The 22,235-nt window shown below is 45.5% G+C and overlaps 1 protein-coding gene and 1 long non-coding RNA gene across 3 annotated transcripts in view; both read right to left on the bottom strand.

Annotated features, from left to right (window-relative positions):
- SYT12 (synaptotagmin 12) overlaps positions 1 to 22,235 on the bottom strand; it is a 307,494-nt gene that overhangs the window by 275,300 nt on the left and 9,959 nt on the right. The gene's annotated exons all lie outside the window — the stretch shown is intronic.
- Positions 19,022 to 21,511, bottom strand: LOC134969928 (uncharacterized). The gene is made up of 3 exons (XR_010189571.1): positions 21,434 to 21,511; positions 21,148 to 21,360; positions 19,022 to 20,548 (listed from the first exon to the last, which is right to left on the bottom strand). It is a non-coding gene; the product is annotated as an uncharacterized LOC134969928 (long non-coding RNA).

The raw sequence follows: 22,235 nt of genomic DNA, 5'->3' as shown, positions 1-22,235 counted from the left end.
ATTCTGATGAAGATTAAGAACAGGCACAAAGCACAAATATGCTTCTCTTTGGAACTAGAGGCCATTTAACAAAATGCAAGGTGCTTTTTGTATTAAAGAGCTCCTAATGACATTCACACTAACATACACAAAAAAGGGGGTCATTCCGAGTTGTTAAATTGATAAATTTCTTCACATCGCAGCGATTTTCCGCTTAGTGCGCATGCGCAATGTTCGCACTGCGACTGCGCCAAGTAAATTTGCTATGCAGTTAGGAATTTTACTCACGGTTTTTTCTTCGTTCTGGTGATCGTAATGTGATTGACAGGAAGTGGGTGTTTCTGGGCGGAAACTGGCCGTTTTATGGGTGTGTTTGAAAAAACGCTACTGTTTCTGGGAAAAACGCGGGAGTGTCTGGAGAAACGGAGGAGTGTCTGGGCGAACGCTGGGTGTGTTTATGACGTCAAACCAGGAACGACAAGCACTGAACTGATCGCAGATGCCGAGTAAGTCTCGAGTTACTCAGAAACTGCACAGAGATGTCTTATCGCAATATTGCGAATCTTTCGTTCGCAATTTTGATAAGCTAAGATTCACTCCCAGTAGGCGGCGGCTTAGCGTGTGCAAAGCTGCTAAAAGCAGCTTGCGAGCCAACAACTCGGAATGACCCCCAAAGTTCTTAGATGATACTCTTTTTGAGAATGTTAGTCATAAAATGTATTCTTATCTGACAAAGCTGCAAGAACATTCCTGCAGTGCTCCGCAGACAGTCTGTCAGTACTGATTAAACAATGAGGCATAACTTGGCTCCGGAGGAAAATCTTTACAGTAGAAAATATCATGAGTTCAGATGCGTCCTTAAAAGTTTATGCTCTAAAAATTTTCACCATCCACATAGATTTCTGATGATTGATTATTTATGAAGTCAGGTTCAGGCAATTATTAGCACGTCATATTACTGGTCAAAATGAAAGGACCAGTAAACAGTGGGGCAGATGTATTAACCTGGAGAAGGCATAAGGAAGTGATAAACCAGTGATATGTGCAAGGTGATAAATGCACCAGCCAATCAGCTCCAACATGCAAATTGACAGTTAAGAGCTGACTGGCTGGTGCGTTTATCATCTTGTACATATCACTGGTTTATCACTTCCTTTTGCCTCCTCCAGGTTAATACATCTGCCCCAATGTTTCTTATTAACTTTTCCATCACCATTAATCTTTCTCTGCCACCTCTTCTTCTGTGTGCAGGTCTTTTAATAAGAAGTCCTACTGGGAAATGGGACATCCAGGAGGTTGAGAGTGCTATTCACAGTGAAGCACTACACTACCACCGCCTCTAGCACAACAACAACAACACAATTCCTGTTATTGCACAGCGGGAACAGGGTCTTGATGATGTGAGGCATACACCACACTCTTTCCTCCTCTCACCTGCACTACAACTAGGGTTGCCACCTCATCCCTTTAATCCTGCAGACCTATGAATAATACAGGTTCTGTGGCTGATTAAATTCAAGCCTGCATTCCACCTGGTTTTAATCAGCCACAAAACCTGTGTAAATCACAGGTCTCCAGGACTAAAGGGATGAGGTGGCAACCCTAACTACAACTCTTAGAGGGCACCTGAAGAAATCGTATGAGATAGCCAAGCATGCAATCACACTTAGCCAACCAGGAATGTCCTCGCCTCTTCTAGACGCAACCACTACACTATACCACAGGACCATATTTAATGATAGCCGCATGAGAAATGATGTATGATTGGCATGGAACTGTCATTAAACACTGCAGTATTCCATCACTGGTATGAAGTGTTGCTATGTCCTATTGGTGTAGAACCTGGACTGGCCTACCGGGGTAACAGGGAACACCCCCCACCCCCGTTGGGCCCCACACTCCCTGAGATAAAGCCATAGAGAATACTGAGTTTTCCAATCTGATCATCTTAACATGTACAGCCCTAATTACATTATCCCAGCAAGGTCCTCACTGAAGCCCAGCACAATGGAGGGAGAGGTGGGTAGGGATATATTAATGGTTATGGGGGCATGGAACTGCCTCAAGGACTAACCAAGTCCTGTCACTGAAAGTTGCCACAACAGTAGAGCCACTTGCAGTCACATCTCACAAGAGTTCACCAAGAATTACATTCTAATTATTATTATTTTTTGTTTAAAGCTTCACCTGTTGTATGATCGCTGTCAGTGCAGCAGCTTCACCTGTTGTATGATCGCTGTCAGTGTAGCAGCTTCACCTGTTGTATGATCGCTGTCAGTGTAGCAGCTTCACCTGTTGTATGATCGCTGTCAGTGTAGCAGCTTCACCTGTTGTATGATCGCTGTCAGTGTAGCAGCTTCACCTGTTGTATGATCGCTGTCAGTGTAGCAGCTTCACCTGTTGTATGATCGCTGTCAGTGTAGCAGCTTCACCTGTTGTATGATCGCTGTCAGTGTAGCAGCTTCACCTGTTGTATGATCGCTGTCAGTGTAGCAGCTTCACCTGTTGTATGATCGCTGTCAGTGTAGCCGCTTCACCTGTTGTATGATCGCTGTCAGTGTAGCAGCTTCACCTGTTGTATGATCGCTGTCAACGAAGCAGCTTCACCTATTGCATGATCTCTGTCAGTGAAGCAGCTTCACCTGTTGTATGATCGCTGTCAGTGTAGCAGCTTCACCTGTTGTATGATCGCTGTCAGTGTAGCAGCTTCACCTGTTGTATGATCGCTGTCAGTGTAGCAGCTTCACCTGTTGTATGATCGCTGTCAGTGTAGCAGCTTCACCTGTTGTATGATCGCTGTCAGTGTAGCCGCTTCACCTGTTGTATGATCGCTGTCAACATAGCAGCTTCACCTGTTGTATGATCGCTGTCAGCGAAGCAGCTTCACCTATTGCATGATCTCTGTCAGTGAAGCAGCTTCACCTGTTGTATGATCGCTGTCAGTGTAGCAGCTTCACCTGTTGTATGATCGCTGTCAGTGTAGCAGCTTCACCTGTTGTATGATCGCTGTCAGTGTAGCCGCTTCACCTGTTGTATGATCGCTGTCAGTGTAGCAGCTTCACCTGTTGTATGATCGCTGTCAGCGAAGCAGCTTCACCTATTGCATGATCTCTGTCAGTGAAGCAGCTTCACCTGTTGTATGATCGCTGTCAGTGTAGCAGCTTCACCTGTTGTATGATCGCTGTCAGTGTAGCAGCTTCACCTGTTGTATGATCGCTGTCAGTGTAGCAGCTTCACCTGTTGTATGATCGCTGTCAGTGTAGCAGCTTCACCTGTTGTATGATCGCTGTCAGTGTAGCCGCTTCACCTGTTGTATGATCGCTGTCAACATAGCAGCTTCACCTGTTGTATGATCGCTGTCAGCGAAGCAGCTTCACCTATTGCATGATCTCTGTCAGTGAAGCAGCTTCACCTGTTGTATGATCGCTGTCAGTGTAGCAGCTTCACCTGTTGTATGATCGCTGTCAGTGTAGCAGCTTCACCTGTTGTATGATCGCTGTCAGTGTAGCCGCTTCACCTGTTGTATGATCGCTGTCAGTGTAGCAGCTTCACCTGTTGTATGATCGCTGTCAGTGTAGCAGCTTCACCTGTTGTATGATCGCTGTCAGTGTAGCAGCTTCACCTGTTGTATGATCGCTGTCAGTGTAGCCGCTTCACCTGTTGTATGATCGCTGTCAACATAGCAGCTTCACCTGTTGTATGATCGCTGTCAGTGAAGCAGCTTCACCTGTTGTATGATTGCTGTTAGCGTAGCAGCTGCACCTGTTGTATGATCGCTGTCAGCGTAGCAGCTTCACCTGTTGCATGATCGCTGTCAGCGTAGCAGCTTCACCTGTTGTATGATCGCTGTCAGCGTAACAGCTTCACCTGTTGTATGATCGCTGTCAGTGTAGCAGCTTCCCCTGTTGTATGATCGCTGTCACCGTAGCAGCTTCACCTGTTGTATGATCGCTGTCAGCGTAGCAGCTTCACCTGTTGTATGATCGCTGTCAGTGTAGCAGCTTCCCCTGTTGTATGAGCGCTGTCACCGTAGCAGCTTCACCTGTTGTATGATCGCTGTCAGTGTAGCAGCTTCCCCTGTTGTATGAGCGCTGTCACCGTAGCAGCTTCACCTGTTGTATGATCGCTGTCAGTGTAGCAGCTTCCCCTGTTGTATGAGCGCTGTCAGTGTAGCAGCTTCCCCTGTTGTATGAGCGCTGTCAGTGTAGCAGCTTCACCTGTTGTGTGAGCGCTGTCAGTGTAGCAGCTTCCCCTGTTGTATGAGCGCTGTCAGTGTAGCAGCTTCACCTGTTGTGTGAGCGCTGTCAGTGTAGCAGCTTCACCTGTTGTATGATCTCTGTCAGTGAAGCAGCTTCACCTGTTGTATGATCTCTGTCAGTGTAGCAGCTTCCCCTGTTGTATGAGCGCTGTCAGTGTAGCAGCTTCACCTGTTGCATGAGCGCTGTCAGTGTAGCAGCTTCCCCTGTTGTATGAGCGCTGTCAGTGTAGCAGCTTCACCTGTTGTATGATCTCTGTCAGTGAAGCAGCTTCACCTGTTGTATGATCTCTGTCAGTGTAGCAGCTTCCCCTGTTGTATGATCGCTGTCAGTGTAGCAGCTTCCCCTGTTGTATGATCGCTGTCAGCGTAGCAGCTTCACCTGTTGTATGAGCGCTGTCAGTGTAGCAGCTTCACCTGTTGTATGAGCGCTGTCAGTGTAGCCACCGTTACATTTCCCATTAATGTATTTCTCTGTAAATTTATTGAGATGGAAATATTTGATTTAGAAAAACTCTTCTAATCTCAGGGTCTCCCCATTTTGGCTATAGACCAGTGTGTTTAACCTTTATAAATAACAGGTTTTGCTCCTTTACTATGATATCCACTGTCAGTAAATCAATGATAATACTAATACCTATTGTTTGCAGCATAATAAAACCTGGCAGACGACGGAGACTGAGGGAGAGAAGCAACAATAAAACTACTGCAGCTTCCAGAGTAAAGCAGTAAACAAGCAAATAAAATATCTGTGAACACTGAACTTCTAAAGGTCATGTAACTACGATAATAAATGCCATTATTTCAATGATATTGTCTATTCATGTATAATTTGCACAAAATTAATGCTAAATAAACAGGTGGTCTTCAGGTTGCCGGCTGTCGGGATCCCGGCGCATAGTATACCGGCGCAGGAATCCCGACACCCGGCATACCGCCATTTTTTCTCCCTCCTGGGTGTCCATGACCCCCCTGGAGGGAGAGCCCGCAAGGGGCTCATTTGCGCTCGCCACGCTGTCTGTAAGCCAGCGGTCGGGCTTCCGGCGCCGGTATGCTGGTCGCCGGGAGCCCGGCCGCCGGCATACCGTAGTACACCCAAATAAACGTAATGTACTCTTATACATTATGTAACCTTATCTACAATATGTACTGTACATAAATAGGTAATGTCATTAGTGGAAGAGAATGTCCACACTTGCTGATACTGTGGACCTTGTTTACTAGCAGCGTGCTGGATGCATACTGGGCTTAATTCCGGTCTGGGGCAACGCAAGCCGCCCATCGCACAGGCCAGGGAATCTCCGTCCTACAACGGAGATCTCTGGCCTCTTCCCACCCCCTGTACGGCAGCAGCACACCTGTTTTTCCAAACGTAGCCCGTCGCCGACCTCTCCCCCTCCCAAAAACAGCATCAAACTGTCAGTCTGATGCTGACCTGCGTCCTATGCCACAGGACACATTCGCACATGCGCAGAACAGTCCCTGCGTAAAGTACTGGAAATAGGAACTTTGCACTGATGGTCTCAGGTGCAACCGCACCTGAATGACCCCCTCTGTCCTGTGCACTTCAAGTTCCACAGAGTTTCTTTTGGAAGTAACTCTGTAAACCATAAGTGTACCTATGTTTGTGGGGATAGGAAAAATAATGAAGATGTGCATTGTGCAACAGTCTCCATCTGGGTCCCCTCCTCTCTAGCCAGTAGTGCATCACGATGAGCACTAGTAGACTCTGGCACTGTCTATTGCACATATGCTGGTCTCCGGGGGAAATGGCACGTTGGCCATTTTCCTGGTGATTTCCCTACTGCATATGCACAAATGACAGTAAAATGGCCACCACGCCCTTTTCCCAGTAGTTCTGCAGTGCTGCCGTTGCCATCGCTGCACTCCGGAAAGGTTAGTATTGAAGAAATACGTATTATAGATGAGTCACTGATTATTTCATATAGTATATGGGCCCTCATTCCGAGTCGTTCGCTCGGTAATTTTCATCGCATCGCAGTGAAATTCCGCTTAGTACGCATGCGCAATAATCGCACTGCGACTGCGCCAAGTAATTTTACAATGAAGATAGTATTTTTACTCACGGCTTTTTCTTCGCTCCGGCGATCGTAGTGTGATTGACAGGAAATGGGTGTTACTGGGCGGAAACACAGCGTTTTCGGGGCGTGTGGATAAAAACGCTACCGTTTCCGGAAAAAACGCAGGAGTGGCCGGAGAAACGGGGGAGTGTCTGGGCGAACGCTGGGTGTGTTTATGACGTCAAACCAGGAACGACAAGCACTGAACTGATCGCAGATGCCGAGTAAGTCTGAAGCTACTCTGAAACTGCTAAGTAGTTTGTAATCGCAATATTGCGAATACATCGGTCGCAATTTTAAGAAGCTAAGATACACTCCCAGTAGGCGTAGGCTTAGCCTGAGCAACTCTGCTAAATTCGCCTTGCGAGCGATCAACTCGGAATGAGGGCCATGATTCATGGGAAGACTTGGGAAACATAAGAAAGGCTTTAAAACTACAAAGTCTGCATTGACTATGGCCCTCATTCCGATTTGATCGCTCGCTAGATACTTTTAGCAGCCGTGCAAACGCATAGTCGCCGCCCATGGGGGAGTGTATTTTTGCTTTGCAAGTGTGTGATCGCATGTGCAGCCGAGCGTTACGAAAACGTTTTTTGCAGTTTCAGAGTAGGTCTGAACTTACTCAGCCCTTGCAATCACGTCAGCCTGTCTGGTCCCAGAATTGACGTCAGACACCCGCCATGGAAGCGCCTGCATTTTCCCTACCACTCCCAGAAAATGGTCAGTTGACACCCACAAACGCCCTCTTTCTGTCAATCTCCTTGCGATCGGTTGTGCGAATGGATTAGTCGCTAGAAGCATTGCACAGCAACGATTCTGTTTGTACCCTGTCAAAGTCGAAAAATATCATGATGCGTATGCCTTGCACTAACCCCATGCACATGCCCGCTGCGCGTGCACTTGCTCTGCCGTGAGTGCGCATATCCGCACTTTGCGTAACAAAGCTTCTACGGCCATGCGCCTTGGTACAGTTTGTGAGCATGTAGCCTGCGACTCGATTGTAACATATTTAACCCATATAGTGCATTTTGTAGTTAATATTCCCCTAGACAATGTTAGCGAGTATGCTTAGTTTAAACTGTCCTGGACAGAGAGATTCCTCTTTGCATGATAGGAAGGGTCAGATGAAGGTTGAAAGGTGGTGTCTAGTATCCAGCTGTAGGGTATTTTAAGAGTAACATTCCGATGCTAGTTAGGAAAGGATCGCTCGCTCCTGCGTATAGTACAAAAGTAGTTTATGAACATTAACTGTATTTGCTGTAAATTACACATGCGGCGGGAATCCTGAGGATACCTCCCACCAGAGCAGTTGGAGAAAGACACAGCCCACCTGTTCAAATCCACCTATGACCTTTGCTGTAATGTAGAGACACATTCCTGTGTCCAATGAACAATAAGATTACAAGGTACCATTGTATTGTGAATGTATGTTGTGTATATAAAGACCACTGTTGCCTGGCTAGTCTCACTCTCTCTGAAGGCTTTCTCCCTGAATGCTGAGGACTGGACTCCAGGTCGCGCTTGCAAAAGATTTCCCACGTATGTATTATTCTCTGTGGCCATTTTGTTCTCATTCTGTTTGCTCTTGTTTGCGATTGTTCGCTATTGTTCATATTATTCTCTGTTATTCTGTTTAGATTTCCCTGTTAGTTTGTAGTGTATAACTTGTATTGTTTTTCCCTTTTTCTCTAAACCATCCACAGCGGTGGTATATTCTTACTGTGTTTATATAAAAGGTTCAAAGGTTATCAACTGTGTGTACGCTCGCTGTGTGTATTCCGTACACTCAGCGCAGCGTGTGTACGCCAAGTGCGTACCACGTACCGTACTCTGTACGCAAATAGCGCGCGAAGTGCGTAGCACGTGCACGTGGTCTAGCGGCCATAACGGCTCAACAGTAATAGTGTATAGCTTTATGTTTAAAGGTAAAATTTTACATTATCAACCCAAACGATGCGCGTGCGCATTGCGGTGCATACGCATGCGCAGTAGTAACCTGATCTCTGCGCTGCGAAAATCGGCAGCGTGCAATCAACTCGGAATGACCCCCTATGTTGGGGAGAGACAAAGGCACAATAAAAATAAATGATGTTACTCCCTTGTCTCGTCACACACCCCTTTCATTAAATTGATATTTGTGGTGTTCTCAAATACTGCTGTGTTGTACTTAGTTTCCTACTTACATCATGAGAGTTGAAAACCACTTTATTACATGATCATCAACTATACTGGAGGCAAGAGTGAGCGGAGTTCATTCGGTTGAAGCAGACAGTAAAAGCAGCTCTATTAAGATACCTCAAGGTAAGTAGCCATGTGAATTTGTAAACCACTTTAAAGTGAGTCTTCAGTGTGTCTGTCACTAGGATGCTCTCTGTATTGTATGCCAGTGACTATGATGCTTTGCATATTTCACATTGATTACTTGGATGCACGTTGTATTGCACAGTGTCAAAACTTGATTAGCTTGTATTTCCAGGCTGGAGTCAGAACCTGGAGTTGGAGATAAAGTAGTATGTAAGAAGCTGGGCGGCTTGATGAAATCCCTGCGCGAGAACAGGAACTGGATAATTGTGAATATTCCTAGAGAAGGCTGAGTCAGAGAGGACTAGGGGTCCAGGCTGATGAGACTAAGAAGAAAGTGTAGGGACACAGTGGGGCTAAGCGCTGGAGGCTCAAAGACTGGGCACTGAGGATGATAGTTCTAGACACTGGATTGGGACTAGTGGCACTGTGACTGGACACTGGGCTGGTACTGGTGGTTATGGACATTGAGCTAGGAGTAGCGGAACTGTGGCTGGACACCAGGCTAGTACCGGTGGTTCTGTATGCTGTACTTAGAACAGTGGTACTGCGGCTGGACACCGGACCAGTACCGGTGTTTCTGGATGCTGTGCTGAGAACAGTGGTACTGTGGCTTTAACTGGACACCTGGCTGGCACTGGTGGTACCGGACACTGTGCTAGGAACAGATTCAGTAGTTCTGAGGCTGAAGCATTGAATCACAGTAGAAGACCTAATGAGAGCACAGGACTTTTGATCACGCTGAGAGCAATGAAAGACATTGCACTGGCATTCGGCAAGTGTTTCAGAAAGTCCCTTTATAGGATCTGCTGGCAGCGGATTGGCTGATACCCTCAGGATACCAGAAACTACGTTTCTGCAGTGCAGTGGTCAGCTGGCTTGCTGGAAGATGGCTGTGCCTTTAGTCGGGAGCTGGCAAGAACCTCTGCATTGAAGATGCCATGACCAGCTGCACAGACAGGACTCAGAAGCCAGTGGGGAGACAAAGCACCTGTAGAAGCTGCAACAGCAGCAGAGACCAGCAGCCGATAGGCTCCCAGCGTGTCACAGTACCTGACAGAGCCCTAGAGAGGTAAGCTGTGGGGTCTGTAACTGAGGCCTCCGGGGTGAGCCTTGATAGGATGGCAATCAATAGAATACTCTCTGTACTGTATGTCACTGGAATGCTATCTGTATTGTAAATCAGTATTTAGGGTACTCTCTGTATTGTATGCTGTCAAAAGGAGACTGTAACGTATGCCGATACCTAAGATGGTCTCTGAATTGTAGGGTGATCCCTTGGATGCTATTTTTATTGCACGGCTATCACTGAAAATGTCACTGTACTATCTGAAGAAAGCCACCAAGTGGTCTCGTTTACCGCTGTTGTGGCTATGGCAAACCTGTTTAACTTTTTGTTTTGGACCCACCTACTGTTTATTTGGTCTCGCCAAATTTAAATTCTGCCACTAATTCAAATTCCCAATATAGCCCTGCTTGCAAAAATAGCTTTACACGCGAGTCATTTCAATGATGTCAGGTGTGTAAATCAGGGGTGGGCGCAGGCATAAACACACTTACAGTATGTGGACTTTGTCATTATAAATGAATATAGGTCTGCTTACTGTATTAAAAATGGGGCGCTCATATAAATCTGACAAGAATATGGATGTAACTATTAAATAAGTGAAATAGTAATTACAGACTTTTATTATACTTCAGCGGATTCAGTATGATTTACCAGCTAGTGGGGTGCCGGCTGCTCATATCCCGACAGCGGTATCCCACCTCCCAGAATGCCGGCAGTGGGGTGAGCACAAAGAGTCCCCTTGCGGTCTCGCTGCGCTTGCCACACTGCGATCACGGTAGCTTGCAGCGCTCACCACAGGATATATTCCCATTCTATGGGTGTCGTGGACACCCACGAGTGGGAATAGTCCTGTTTTGTCGGGATTCCGGCTGGCGGCATTGGTGGTCATTCCGAGTTGTTCGCTCGCGAATTTTCTTCGCATCGCAGCGATTTTCTGCTAACTGCGCATGCGCAATGTTCGCACTGCGACTGCGCCAAGTAAATTTGCTATGCAGTTAGGTATTTTACTCACGGCATTACAAGGTTTTTTCTTCGTTCTGGTGATCGTAATGTGATTGACAGGAAGTGGGTGTTTCTGGGCGGAAACTGGCCGTTTTATGGGTGTGTGCGAAAAAACGCTACCGTTTCTGGGAAAAACGCGGGATGGCTGGAGAAACGGGGGAGTGTCTGGGCGAACGCTGGTGTATCGATTTCTAGAGTTCTCTGTGTGTGCGTGCTTGGAAGATGTCAGCTGAAGCCAGGTGAAAATTAAGTAAAGTTTATTGTGGAAAAAGTGGTGGTAAAAATAAATATAAACTGGATGCTTGATTACATGGAACAAAACACGATAAATGGAATATTTCAGGTTAAACATAGATGCAAAATAAACATGAAGAAATCCGGGTTTAAATCAAGCAGGGGAAAAATAACATACCCAAAAATGAAGTGATCAGGCAGGAATGGAAACAAACTGCAAATAATAGTCCAGAAATGTAGATGTTGAACCGGCAGGGTAAGAAGTCCAGAAGCAAGGCACATGCGTTTTAGCAAACTGCAGGGAAGTCTCCAAGAAGCAAATAAGGCAGAATCTGGACAGGGTTACTGGAGAGAGCCCAGTCTCACTCCATACGGAACCGCAATGATCTGCAACTAGGTGCCTGTGAGCTGGAGTTAAATAGCAGCAGGGTGTTGGGCTCCAGGTGCACACAATCAGGTAATTACCCTGCAGAGGCAGTGTGCAACTGCCATTCAGACCTGAGGCAACAAGTGAGACCCCTAGAGGCAGGAATGAGGTAATGCAAGGCAAAACAAACAAATATTCCTAACATTATCCCCCGCTTTAAACAGGCGGATTCCAGACGCCTCAAAGTTCATCTTCTCTTCTTTTTTCCTCCTTTCTTTTTGGGTTGCCTAGACTTACTAGAAGGTGTCACAAAGACACTACTTGGCAATACAGGTCCATCAATAACAAGTCTAGGATCATACAGAAGCTCACTCTCAGAGTCGGAGCCACAACCCAGCGGTAGAACTGACTTCTTATTTTCCTGGATGGAATCAAGAACGGAAGGTAAATTTGAAGATGCTAAACTTGCCGAGCAATCTGCGTGAACACCTAGAGATACCTGCCCACATCTGAAAAACTGAGGGTGCTCCCCAGACTGCAAAGGCAGGTTCTCAGACGGGCACACCTTTATAGACTCATCTAGGAGAGTGAGGACAGTTGATGGACAGAATCTTTCGGTCACAGCCTTGAGGAAACCGGGCAAATCTTGTAACACTGGATCTCCCTTATCTATAAGACCATTTACCCACTTCAAGGCCCTCCCTCTGAATCTCATACATACGTTAGCAATGATATCAATAGGGGACAAGTCATCAAAACTCAGATAATATCTGAAGAGAGCTAAACAGTGAGAGATATTTCCATAAAAGTAAGGCAGATCCTCGGGCAAATCTTGGATCTCGGGCATGGCAGGCACCTCTATCTGGTGTTGGACAGGCGGAACCCCCTCCTGGGGCTGGACAGGCGGAACCCCCTCCTGGGGCTGGGCAGGCAGAACCCCCTCCTGGGGCTGGGCAGGCAGAACCCCCTCCTGGGGCTGGGCAGGCAGAACCCCCTCCTGGGGCTGGGCAGGCAGAACCCCCTCCTGGGGCTGGACAGGTCTTGGCCGGACCTCTGGCAAGGTGGACACCTCTCGGACCTCTGGCAAGGCGTGGACCTCTGGCAAGGCGGGCACCTCTCGGACCTCTGGCAAGGCGGGCACCTCTCGGACCTCTGGCGAAGCGGGCACCTCTCGGACCTCTGGCGAAGCGGGCACCTCTCGGACCTCTGGCGAAGCGGGCACCTCTCGGACCTCTGGCGAAGCGGGCACCTCTCGGACCTCTGGCGAAGCGGGCACCTCTCGGACCTCTGGCGAAGCGGGCACCTCTCGGACCTCATGCCGTGAGGCAAGGGCAACGGGGACCTCATGCCGTGAGGCAAGGGCAACGGGGACCTCATGCCGTGAGGCAAGGGCAACGGGGACCTCATGCCGTGAGGCAAGGGCAACGGGGACCTCATGCCGTGAGGCAAGGGCAACGGGGACCTCATGCCGTGAGGCAAGGGCAACGGGGACCTCATGCCGTGAGGCAAGGGCAACGGGGACCTCATGCCGTGAGGCAAGGGCAACGGGGACCTCATGCCGTGAGGCAAGGGCAACGGGGACCTCATGCCGTGAGGCAAGGGCAGCGGGGACCTCATGCCGTGAGGCAAGGGCAGCGGGGACCTCATGCCGTGAGGCAAGGGCAGCAGGGACCTCATGCCGTGAGGCAAGGGCAGCAGGGACCTCATGCCCGAAGGCAAGGGCAGCAGGGACCTCATGCCCGAAGGCAAGGGCAGCAGGGACCTCATGCCCGAAGGCAAGGGCAGCAGGGACCTCATGCCCGAAGGCAAGGGCAGCAGGGACCTCATGCCCGAAGGCAAGGGCAGCAGGGACCGACACCCCTCCTGGGGTCGCAGGGCCGGACACCCCTCCTGGGGTCGCAGGGCCGGACACCCCTCCTGGGGTCGCTGGGCCGGACACCCCTCCTGGGGTCGCTGGGCCGGACACCCCTCCTGGGGTCGCTGGGCCGGACACCCCTCCTGGGGTCGCTGGGCCGGACACCCCTCCTGGGGTCGCTTGGCCGTACACCCCTCCTTTCGAAATTTGAGCACCACAGTGGCATAACTGAGCAGAATTTGGCACTATGGCAGAATGAGGAAAGCTCTTTTTATGTTTGCGAGCAGGACATAACTGAATAAAATGTCCCGACCTGCCGCAATAAAAACAGAGCTTCTTATCCCTTCTATGTCTCCTTTCTTCCTCAGAGAGACTGGGTCGTGGAAAACTCCAAAACTTGCCTTTGCTTACGCTAGAAAAACAGCAGCCAGAATTGAGAGCACCAGACTGATCTTTTCCCCTTTTTTCCTGCGTCTCCTTAAAGGGAGCAGGTAATCTTACTGAATCTTCAGGCAGAGCAGACAGTATCTCTGAAGATAGGATTTGAATACCCTCCAGTTTCTCTCTGAAATCCACCAGCAATGCAGAACTCAAAAACGGCAAAAACTTGAGAGGCAGGGAACCTTTCTGAAGTGAAGCCATTGTATGAGATTCAGCTGAATCAAAACAAAACTCCTGCACACGTTTATTTTGGCAGATCATTCTGTATCGATTTCTAGAGTTCTCTGTGTGTGCGTGCTTGGAAAGATGTCAGCTGAAGCCAGGTGAAAATTAAGTAAAGTTTATTGTGGAAAAAGTGGTGGTAAAAATAAATATAAACTGGATGCTTGATTACATGGAACAAAACACGATAAATGGAATATTTCAGGTTAAACATAGATGCAAAATAAACATGAAGAAATCCGGGTTTAAATCAAGCAGGGGAAAAATAACATACCCAAAAATGAAGTGATCAGGCAGGAATGGAAACAAACTGCAAATAATAGTCCAGAAATGTAGATGTTGAACCGGCAGGGTAAGAAGTCCAGAAGCAAGGCACATGCGTTTTAGCAAACTGCAGGGAAGTCTCCAAGAAGCAAATAAGGCAGAATCTGGACAGGGTTACTGGAGAGAGCCCAGTCTCACTCCATACGGAACCGCAATGATCTGCAACTAGGTGCCTGTGAGCTGGAGTTAAATAGCAGCAGGGTGTTGGGCTCCAGGTGCACACAATCAGGTAATTACCCTGCAGAGGCAGTGTGCAACTGCCATTCAGACCTGAGGCAACAAGTGAGACCCCTAGAGGCAGGAATGAGGTAATGCAAGGCAAAACAAACAAATATTCCTAACAGCTGGGTGTGTTTGTGACGTCAAATCAGGAACGACAAGCACTGAACTGATTGCACTGGAAGAGTAAGTCTCGAGCTACTCAGAAACTGCACAGAGAAGTCTTTTCGCAATATTGCAAATCTTTCGTTCGCAATTTTGCTAAGCTAAGATTCACTCCCAGAGGGCGGCGGCTTAGCGTGTGCAAAGCTGCTAAAAGCAGCTTGCGAGCGAACAACTCTGAATGAGGGCCATTGTCGGCTGTTGGGATTCCGGCGTTGGTATCTTGATCACCGGGATCCCGTCACCCGGCAAATTGAACGTATACCCTTGCAGCAGAGGTTCCTCTCTTCCTGCAGTGCCTCCACCCGCCGCAGACATGTCCCCCCGCCGGCCGTAGGCACCTATCTCCCTGCTGCAAGTGAAGTGATTGGAATAAACAATAATACATTTTATACCAATTTATTTAAAAAAAAACAATTAAAACTGTTTGAGATATTCTTATTCTCTCCTCAAAGTTAAATGATAATAAAATACATGCACCTTATTAAGTTCATACACATCTGCATAAAATTAGACCCATTTGTGTCTGTTCCTGAATGTGTACCCAGGTAAGTCCACAAGTCCCACAGAGGTTTTATATTATATCAGTACAGTTCGGTTGTTGAATATTTACCGATCACCTTATTAGAGGTGGAAAGGCTTCCATATGAGAAGTTCCATGTTGGAAATTGATGCTTTCATTTATGGCGGTGATTGCTGTTAATGTCTTCTTAATGATGCAAAGGGGGTTGATGGTGGATCCGGGGTTGGTTTAGACACTGAGTTGAGGTCTTTATAAACTGAAGTGGCGCAGAGCAGGGGGGTCCTGATGAGTTTTGCTGCTCCCCAAAAGTTTGCAGCTTTATCAAAGGATCCTTTGATAAAGCTGCAAACGTTTGGGGAGGAGTGAAATGTGTCAGGACCCCCTGGCTCTGTACCACTTCAGTTGCAGTGCTAACAGCCTCCCTCCCGTGCCGCTACCTACACCCTCCCTCCGTGCAGTAATCTCTCTAACAGCCTCCCTCCTGCGCCGCTACCAACCCTCCCCGCTACCTACACCCTCCCGCACCGCTACCTACATCCTCCCGCCCAGCTACCTACACCCTCCTGCACCGCTACCTACACCCTTCTTCCCCTCCACGCCGCTACCTACATCCTCCTGTACCGCTACCTACCCTCCAGCGCTGCTCCCTACACCCTTTTTCACTGATCCCTACTGCAATCCCGGGATCCCGGGATTGAGCATTTTTCCATCCCGAATTCCCGGATTTGAAAAAACGGCCTGGGATTGGCCTCCCTACCCGCAGCCAGCTCCGGCCGACGATCTCTGCTGCCACCGCCGCCCAGCTTACATCCGTTGCCGTCCCGCTCACAGCTGCCACCATCTGCACCCCTGGCCGCTGCTGTCAGCACTTCCGCAGCCGCTGACAGAAGCGGCAGGAAAGGACCCTGTGTACGGCCAAATCCGACAGTTGGATTTGGCTGTCCATTGAATAGGGGTTGTCGGATCCATTCCGACAACTGTATGTCGGAATGGATCCGACTCTTATGGAATATACCCCTAAGGGGGAATCCAATTGCTGGCAGGATTTTGAAAAAACCCTGTGGCACATGGTTTTTCCCACAAAACCCGCAAACCTATTTAATTAGTGCTGTGCGAGTGGTGCCTGGTACACAGCGCATATGCACCCACTCGGCCATGACACCACCGCTGCCGCACTGTGGGGTACGTCCACCCACCGTGTACCTCAGCTGCATTGCCCGGCTACATCTTCTAACATAGGTGGCTGGGCAGCGCTGCAGCTCGTACCCTCTCGCGCCCAGTATAATGAATGACTAAGCACCTAAATTACCTTTACAGTGAACCTCCACACACAGCATAAATAAAATACCTTGACTATTAAAAGGAGAATTTAGTTAACCACAGGGTTTACCTTACAGCTAACTGATTGTGCCATGCTGCGAAAAGCTATTCAATTAATTACCCTTTTTGCCCGCTCAGTAAACCAGGTATTAATGCACGGAAACTTGCAGATTCAGTAAAAACTGCAGAATCGAATGGGTTTTCCTGCTCGTTACAATGCAGCGCCTGAGGCTGTCAGGAAAAATCCTGCACTTGATGATTAGATGATTAGTGCGCGGAGTTCCAGCAGCTTATTGAATAGTCAACGCAATCAATTACCTGTGGGGTATATCCTAAGGTAGCTGTACAGATGTACGGAGATGTCCCGTCTTATGGGCGTGTTATGGGAGAGTCACAGACATCTGGTTGGGAAATCAGATCATTGATCGCTTACACTGGAGGGCATACTTTGATGAAGAATTTGCACCTAGCATGGGGTTACTGCAAGTCTTGATCGTGCGACCGTTGGTTGTTGCATCTAAAGACGCACAAAGTGGGTGTCTCAGTCCTTACACAATCAGATGCACACTTGTACACAGGTGAAAGGCTGATACTGGCATTAGCATGAAGTTGCAGGTGTGACTACGGCAAAAAAATGCTAAAGCGGTTGCAGGAGAGTGCAACTCTGAATCAGCCCGTAACAGTTGTAATATTGTTGCCCGATACAGCCCCGTTTTGAAAAAAAATTATAAATGCTAAATATTTTGTCATTACAAGTGACCCTTTCAAAATGCTTCATCGTTAAATATTGTTAATATCCTGCCCATATGTTAATAATGTGACATTTATATTTGATTATTCTACAGTAAATTAATCTATTGCAGCCTATCCCAGTGTATCCTGACCAGTAAGCCTTACATCAGTAGTGGGGAAAGTAATGGAAAAACTATTAAAAGAAAGAGTTGTGGAATATCTTAAATCAAACCACTTACAGGATCCAAAACAGCATGGATTTACTGGTGGGAGATCATGCCAAACAAATCTTATTGACTTTTTTGACTCTGTGACGAAAATAATAGACCAAGGGGGAGCTGTAGATGTAGCATATCTAGACTTTAGTAAGGCATTTGACACTGTCCCACATCGCAGACTGCTAAATAAACTTGAAAGCGTGGGGGTGGATTATAAAATAGTTAAATGTATAAGAACCTGGTTGCAGGATAGGAAACAGACAGTTGTAGTTAATGGAGTGCAATCTATGGAGGGAAATGTTACCAGTGGAGTACCCCAGGGATCTGTACTTGGTCCAGTTCTCTTTAATATCTTTGTTGGTGACATTGCAGATGGTATTGAAGGGAAGGTATGCCTTTTTGCAGATGATACAAAGATATGCAACAGGGTAGACACACCGGGAGGGGTAAAACAAATGATTGATGACCTAGGTAGGCTTGAGAAATGGTCAAGAACGTGGCAACTACAGTTTAATGCTAAAACATGCAAGATCATGCACTTAGGTCTCAAAAACCCAAAGGCTAAATATAGTATCAAGGGTACTATAATGGAAACTACTGAGGAGGAAAGGGATTTAGGAGTCACTATTTCAAGTGACTTGAAGGCAGGAAAGCAATGCAACAAAGCAATGAGAAAGGCAAGTCAGATGCTTGGTTGCATAGGGAGAGGAATCAGTAGTAGGAAAAAGAAGTGATAATGCCACTGTATAGGTCATTGGTGCGGCCCCATCTGGAATACTGTGTCCAGTTCTGGAGACCATGGCCAATATTTACTAAAAAAATCGAGTTTGTCCGATTTGTGTTTTTTTTTCTAAGTCCCAACACGGGAATTCACTAAGCACCAATCTCGGCAGTGTTTGGACTATTCGTAATGGTTTGAATTACAAACTTCAGAAATACGAATGAATAGACCATCGGTCAAACGTGGCTGTTATTTCCTACAACACGGGTATTCACTATTCATTTCTTATTTGGGTGTTAGTCTCTGAGTGCTCAATTGTGGTCGTATTTTTTTGCGAATCGTTAAAAAAATCAGCAAAAAAATAGACCTGCTTTTTTCAGCCGTGTTTACATGTATTGACACTTACAAATCATTCACACATGACTTATCATGCCTATAAAAGGGACACAAACTTGTCTCATCCAAAATAATTTATTGGCTTATGTTTGGTGGAGTAAATTTGGAGTTTTAAAAGTCAATATACATTTTTCAACATATATCCATTATTACACACATTAGTGTTAAAAGTTAAAATATTTTTCATTTTGTGGGTTGTGCCTCAGGTTTTTAAATTTGATTACTCATTTTTTACACACACAAACATGCCACAACAATAATGTCATTCATTTTGGTCATTAAAATTTAAAAATTTACACAAACATATTAGGACACTTTTACACAACTCTATTGTGTTTTTCTTGTAAAGTCGTCTACAGAAGAAATGTATACCAGTTTTAATTCACATTGTAAGTTGCATTGGTCATGGATGATTATGCCTGGCTGCCAATTATTGTGTCTGCAGGATCTGAGATTGATTGGAATCTAGAAAGAGTAATGATTAGAAAAAAAATCAAGTGGTCTGTTTACTTCCTGCTAAAGACATTCTGGCTGGCTGCCAATTATTGTGTCTGCAGGATCTGAGATTGATTGGAATCTAGAAAGAGTAATGATTAGAAAAAAATCAAGTGGTCTGTTTACTTCCTGCTAAAGACATTCTGGCTGGCTGCCAATTATTGTGTCTGCAGGATCTGAGATTGATTGGAATCTAGAAAGAGTAATGATTAGAAAAAATCAAGTGGTCTGTTTACTTCCTGCTAAAGACATTCTGGCTGGCTGCCAATTATTGTGTCTGCAGGATCTGAGATTGATTGGAATCTAGAAAAAGTAATGATTAGTAAAAAAATCAAGTGGTCTGTTTACTTCCTTCTAAAGACATTCTGGCTGGCTGCCAATTATTGTGTCTGCAGGATCTGAGATTGATTGGAATCTAGAAAGAGTAATGATTAGAAAAAATCAAGTGGTCTGTTTACTTCCTGCTAAAGACATTCTGGCTGGCTGCCAATTATTGTGTCTGCAGGATCTGAGATTGATTGGAAACTAGAAAAAGTAATGATTAGAAAAAAATCAAGTGGTCTGTTTACTTCCTGCTAAAGACATTCTGGCTGGCTGCCAATTATTGTGTCTGCAGGATCTGAGATTGATTGGAATCTAGAAAGAGTAATGATTAGAAAAAAAATCAAGTGGTCTGTTTACTTCCTGCTAACATCTATGTGCAGCTCAAACATTTCCCTCCTCAAAAAACATTCAAAGATGGTAAAGAATAAATGTGCGTACACATTTCCTGTTGTTGTTTGTACCACTTATAATTAATGATGTTGTACAAATTTTCAAGGAGCTAAGTGTTATATCTATTTTCACAAACATACACTTACTAAGTATTTGGATTTACTTCTCTGAAATTTAAAATGTGAGGTTTATTTGTTATTTTTTTGTGGGTGGCTGCTTGTCCTGCCCTTTGCCTTTAGCACTGTCATGTTGGCATGCTCTGGTGGAGCGCCTTGGTGGTGATGACACTGGCGTGATATTTGAAGTAGTCGTACCAGAACTGCTGCTTGTTAGCTGTTGGTGCATGGATCTGAGTGTTTCATTGAGGTTAGTGAGGGTGGCATTGAGTTCACGTGTAGCAGCATTTTGATTGTCTACAATTCAGAATAAAGTTTCATTTATCTTTTGATTGTTTTGAAAAATGTTCATATAGCTTTGCTGCTGTCTGTGCTGTTCTTCCATTAGTCTGTGCTGTTCTTCCATTATGCGCTGTAAGTTGCCCATGACCTGTGTAATGTCTGCACGCATGAGTTCCATGGTATTGCCAATTCTCGTGGTTTGTTCATTTTGTCTACTCATATTTCTGTTTAATCTTCTGAGGTGACATGGTAGGCTTGCAAACATTTGTGTCTGCCTACGCAGGCAATCTTCATTAGTGGCCTGCTGTCTAGCCCAAATGTTCCAAAACAAGTGATCAGAGCCTTGTGTTACTGGTGTTGTTGGGCTGTGTTGTGGTGGTGTGCTTTGCTGTGGTGGTGTATTCACAGGTGCTGGGGGGCTGATTCCTTGGCTTAATGGCTGCATTTCTAACATGATTGTCTCATCCATGTCAATGTGTTGCTGTTGTTGCGGAGGGATGCTGTTACCAGGACTAGAGAGCTGTAATTGTAAAAAAAATATCCGTTAGTTATCCATATGTTTGAAAAATTCGAAAAATTCACTTATCATGGAACACATGTCATTGACTGTTGCTTTCAGATATCCTACCTAGCAACATCATCACTCATAACGTAAAAACATACATATGCCTGTTTGTGGCTAATGTGTCTGGTTACTTCATTGTGAAAGCAAACACATTATTTTTATTGTAGATCAGACATACTCCACCAAAAAAACTCATTGTAATCCATAATGTGTTACCTTATAGTTTTTCATAAACAAACATAGGAATGTGTTTATATGTATTTGGCAATGTTAGGACAAACACACATGTTAAAATTTGTGAGACAACCTTACTATTTCACAAAATTACACATGAGTTTCTGTTGCAGCATCTTACACATAATGTGCTACTGTATGGCTGAAGTGGACATACATATATTTATAGGATGTGGACAAGGCCATTTTGATAGGATTCAATTTCATGTTTTAGTGACTTCGGTAAGTATATCATATTTTGATGTGTTTGGACTTAATGCGTTTAAGTGAAAATTTTATTACGATCTGAATTTTTTTTTTTTTTTTTGTTTGATACTCACAATCAAGATGAGGGGAGTGTGGTTCTCGTCTTGGAGGTGTGTCCAAAATTTGGAGCGGGGGGACCGAACATACTGTCGATAATCTTCGTGGCGGGGTAGCCTGCTGTGTTTGGCCCTGGACATCAGACCTTGCTTTCTTTGCTGCCACATTTTTTTTTTGGTGGTGTGTTACAGAAGTCCCACTTCTGCTGCTCCAGACTTCTTTTGATGGACCTATTATTGAAAGTTAAATTTTGTTATGGCCATTCCTTTACAAACATACCCTATACTACAATGGACACTTTACCTGCTTCCGCAGCGTCATCATCATCAGATGTCATGGGAGTTACTGTAGGACGACCAGTATTGCTTTTTTCCAACACTGTAAAACCAAAATAAGAAATCATGTAATCATGCTATTGTTGATACATCCACCCATTATGCTTATAAACATTAATTTATTAAAAAATGCTTGTTTTTTATTTAAAACAAACATAAGGACCGTAAACCAAAAAACCACTACATAAAACAATAAAGATTGTCCAATAGCCATATGCACTATGGAAAGTGCAACACAGGAAAACATGTACAGGACACAGACATAGGACACAAGTCAAAATACATACACTAACAACCAAAAACACACACATCTTCATTTTGTAATGAAAGGAAAAATATTACATATGCAATATAGAAATTGCTCTGTGATGTGGCCAAACACACATTACCACTATATGAGGCAACCAAAAATAAAACCACAAAATAAAAAAGGAGACTGCAGTGTTGTGTCAGGGTACAAATACAGACTCAAACTGAACAAACAAATTGTGTTTTTTTAATAAAAATTAATACATTCAGTAATAATGACATTACACATGTAAGTGGTTTCCAAACCACTTTCCACTACTCCAGCCTCTAACATGACAACCACTGTTTTAGCAAAATTGCACATGGATAACCTAAATCTAAAACATAGTCCAAATTAAAAACTTAAAAATGTGCAAAAGGAATACATTATTGCTGGACAATTCAATGACACACCAAATCCAAACTACACATGGAAAATATAGCGTAAAAAAACACATGACATACAATAAAGTCAGATGTTA

This window comes from Pseudophryne corroboree, chromosome 11 (genome assembly GCF_028390025.1).
Source record: "Pseudophryne corroboree isolate aPseCor3 chromosome 11, aPseCor3.hap2, whole genome shotgun sequence".
NCBI classification, from domain to species: Eukaryota; Metazoa; Chordata; class Amphibia; order Anura; family Myobatrachidae; genus Pseudophryne; species Pseudophryne corroboree.
Note: the sequence above shows the minus strand (reverse complement) of the source record. Positions and strands in the feature narration are given on the sequence as shown.